Below are 4,423 nucleotides of genomic sequence, written 5' to 3' on the forward strand. Positions count from 1 at the left end.
GTTTTTGTATTAGTGAAATTGTTAATTGAAGATAAAAAAAATTTCAAACTTTCATATGTTTAAAATTTTGAACCTCTCAAGAATAGAAGATGAGCTTTCTCAAGAAAAGTTTTAAAGTAACTAACTTATTTATTTTTCCCAATAATGCTGAAATAGCAGCTGTCTCAAGTGCTGATTTAAAAATGGTTCTGCCACTGCCTTTGGACATTGGGACGACAAAGAGATAAAAAAATTTGTGCAATTTGAAGTCAATCCCAGTTCTTAATTAAATGTTCTAAATCGAAAAAAAAGTGCAATTCTTAGTTAAATTCAATTATTTAAACAGTAGTTCAATAAAAGTTTCTAATTAAAAATATTTTTATTTCTGTTTTAGATAAGCAAATACAGTATAATTAAGAAAAGTACAAATAAATAATGCCAACCTGCCGAGCATATGGTGTCAGAAAGATTGATGAAAACCTGGACCCTAGAGCAATTAACACTGGTTGAGTTAGCTAATTCAACTCAATATTGTTCTCTAATTTTTAAACCAAATTTTTATTACTTTCATTTTATACAAGCCAATGGATTAAGAAGTGTTAGAACACATATCAGCTATTTAATCATTCATTACCAAACAAAAAATTATCAATGAAAATTGGTATCAACCAGCCTCGATCTCCTCTACTTGAAGCCTTCTATCAATCTTATTTGTAGAAAAGCCTTGTACTGAAACCCAGTCAAAAGTGAAACTTCATTAGAATATATGGTTGAAAATTTATATATGGATAGATCCAAGTTTGCTTTTCATATAAATGATACTATTGGCTGTGGAGTCAAGATCCAACACAGAATTTTTAAAAAGTCAGTTTTTTCCAAGTGCAAGCTCAGAAAGATTGATGAAATCTTCAGAGATATTGATAAGAAAAATTTATGTATTTATTTTATGAAAGAAGTTAGATTATGTATGTTTTAGATTGTTAAGCAATTAATATAGAATGCATTTTTTTAAATTCTCACCTTGTAATTACTTGATACAACTGGAAAACATGAATATACTACAAACTACTGTACATACAAATTAAAAGGTATATATTTAATAATAGAAAAGCAGCAGTGAAAATCTGACTACAGAGTTTCAGAGCAAAAGCAAGGACTGAATGTTTTCATGGATGAGTGGAATTTTGTCATAACTTAAAAACATTGATACAGATTGTGTATCAAATTAAATTCAAAAAATTAATTTTAAAAAAAAGTACAGAAATAAAATTAATATTAAAAAGATAATTTTTTAAAAAATTTTAAGATAATACAAATAATTTTTGTAATAGCAATGAAGAACAATATCCATAACCAAGTTCTAATGATTCCTGATATAGCAAGCATTAAGCTTTTTTTTTTTTTTTTTTTCTTTTTATTCAATTCAATTTTCTGCTTGATACCTACCTCACTATTCTTTCATCTGACTGCAAGGAGTTCTGAGTGACTCAGGAAGCTTTCTCCCAAGCATTTCTAATAATATTTTACAATTTCATTAATTAGCTATCTGAAGTGTTGATTTCAATGTAGTTATAAAAAAATTTATTGACCTGAATATAAAAAGCATGGAATATATAGCAATAAAAGCTGATATCTTCTGATTGTCAATAGGTTACAGTTAATGAATGCCCAAGTATTTGAGAGCTTGAATGAAGGTGTTTAAATGATTTTTTTTTTTCCCCAGCAAAAGCTTGACATAAAAAGAAGGAATATGGTATAGTAAATTGAACAGTTTAAAGTTTTTTCCAGAATATAGTTCTGCAAGCTGAATATTTAATACATTTTAATAGGATATAAGAAATGTAATTGATTTGTTTACAACTGATGCACAAAAGGTTGTTAGAAAGGTTGAATTTATGCAAAAGGCCTGGTATTATAATGATTTTGCTATTCCTGTCGAAGCTTGAAATCTAAAATTTTAGAGGATTTATCGTATATTTAATCTTTAATATAAGCATCATTAAAGCACTTGATTAAATGGAAATCACAGTAGCTTGTAAGTCATGATCTTAGTGTAAAAGAAGTAGAAATCAGTGGATTAAAATTCTTGAATGTGAGCAAATGGCAAAATTTGAAACATCTAGTCATCTTACGACACTTTTAAAAAACACAGGAGAATCCTGACTTTTAAGGACAGAAATTTCTATTTTTGTTAAGGAATCATAGAAAGTTCATAAAAGAGAGAAAGAAAAAGAACTGAATTCCATATTAACCTGCATACTTTTAACGAATGTGGCACAGCTATATTAACTTTTGTTTATAGGAAAAATTATATTTCTATAAAGTTATGCAATAGGAGAAAAAATCTATTTCTATTAGTTAAAACTGTATTTTAATCAGTAATAAACAATTCAAGAGAGCAAGGCCAATTTTCATTTAAAGTTTTATTTATTCTAATTTAATCCTCTGTACCAGAATAATCTTTTGTAAATATTTTATTTAAATACCTACATTCCTTCAATAACATTTACAAATAAAATTACTGGGATTATTGGTTTCTTTAAAATTTGTTCTCCCTTCTTAATTAACCAATTTTATATCAGTCAGTTGCAAAGAATACAGTATACATGTTAACAATCAAAACATTTTATTTTTGCAATAGTGTATTCAAATGTATAAAATATACAGCATCCATCCATCCTCCCTAAAAATATTTTATTTATTCAACATTGCATCTAGAAGTATCTATAGTATTTCTTATTTATAAAACTGACCAACAGAAGCAATTTGTAATCAATAAGTACTAACTTTTTTTTAAATAGAAACATCAAAAGAACATCGAACTATAAAGACTTATTGCATTGATTCCTGAAGTTGGAAAATACATTTTTATGTTAAAACATATGAATGAAATGATCATTGATTCTATTAAATCAATTCTCTTTCATGATTTTACACTGACATTTGCAAACATATGTAGTAACTGCAACTATTGAGAACAAAAATTAACTCTGTAAAATTGATTAATAAAATATATAGCAGTCATTATGAGCTTTTGAACATATTACTAACTTTTATTTCTCCGAAAATTTATAGTTACAATTAATAATTGCTCCAAAATTACATACTACTACATACAGTTCAAGTTTAATGTCAAAATTAATAACTTCGTTGCATGCTTAGTATTCTTGCACCTGTAAAAATTACAGCAGCAGTGAGCCTATAACAAAGTTGAGCAAGAGTCTTTCAATCTTTCCAGCCATAATCAGATGTTTATAACACTTTGCATGGAAACAGTGGAAAGCAAACTGTAACTTTAGATAAGTGTAGGTAAAAACTAATTTTTACATAATTTAAATATTCACAAAATAAGTTTTCCTTTCAAGCAATTTTGCGGAAAATATTTCAAAGATTATCAATTGCACCTCCTTACCTTGAACGTCTCGTATTTAAGATGTTTTCTTTTTCCTCAAACCAAAAATTAATGACCAAAGAAAAAAGGTTAAAAACGAAACTAAAACTTAGCGCTATCCGTTCAAAGGCAATTTTATTAAATATATATATTTTAATCTCTTCCATCAAAAATTCGTAAAGAAGTTTAACTTTTTAACGTATATTTGAAATAGAGAATAAGAAAATAAATATAACATTACATACTTTGTCTAGAGATGTATTATCAAAAGATATGTACATTATACATTAAAAAACAATTTCGGATTAAAAATGGATTCATCAACAGAACGCAGCAATGAAATAATCCCATTTTTTTAATTATGAAAGAAGAAGTAAAAATTCTAACCTTTAAATTGTTCTTTTTTTTCCTCGCTCCAGCAAGTTTATACATATGCTACCTAAACCAAATGAAAAAATTAAAAAAAACTATTTTCATTGAGCAAAAAAAATTATACTGAAATAAGCGGTTCACAGAGTTTCAGCTTAATCAACCGCAATCATAAAACAAACACATTAAGCCTTTACTTACAATCTGGATAAAAATTCCACATGCGCAATCATAGTATACACAACGCAAACGCAAACATTGCCAATTTTGATAAGGATGAGGAAGTTGAATATTTTGATGCCAGATTAAATATATTTTAATGCAATAGTGTTCAAAATATTAGTTAAAAAAATTATGGACAATTGAACAAGTTTGCCAGTTCACACAACAAGATCTCTAATTAAAATTGAAAATTCCTCTACATTCTTGCAGAACAAAGGAATTTGCTGAAAGTTATTTATAACTAATCAGACCAGAATGTGAAAAAGTCTTTCAATTATTATAATGTAATCACATCTCCATTTAAGTTATTTTTCACTTTCTCCTCAACTAAAAATATAATAATTTTATTAGTGTTATTTGAATTAGTTTAAAGTAGATAGAGTTTGGTAAGGAAATTCAATCACGCATTCATTCCTATAAAAAATTACCTCATTTTCCATTATAGTTCCCATTTCTTATCAT

General features: G+C 26.9%; 1 protein-coding gene across 3 annotated transcripts in view; it reads right to left on the bottom strand.

Annotated features, from left to right (window-relative positions):
* LOC129960089 (max-like protein X) overlaps positions 1–4,043 on the bottom strand; it is a 30,770-nt gene extending 26,727 nt beyond the window's left edge. The window contains exons 1-3 of one of the 3 annotated variants that reach the window (XM_056073193.1): positions 3,941–4,043; positions 3,758–3,809; positions 1,426–1,491 (exon numbers count right to left, since the gene is read on the bottom strand). The gene's annotated coding sequence lies outside the window, so the exon portion shown is untranslated. The remainder of the gene's footprint in view (positions 1–1,425; positions 1,492–3,757; positions 3,810–3,940) is intronic. The other 2 variants (XM_056073191.1, XM_056073192.1) reach the window with 2 other exon arrangements.
* Between the last annotated feature and the right edge of the window lie 380 nt (positions 4,044–4,423).

Source organism: Argiope bruennichi, chromosome X2, assembly GCF_947563725.1.
Source record: "Argiope bruennichi chromosome X2, qqArgBrue1.1, whole genome shotgun sequence".
Lineage (NCBI taxonomy): Eukaryota > Metazoa > Arthropoda > Arachnida > Araneae > Araneidae > Argiope > Argiope bruennichi.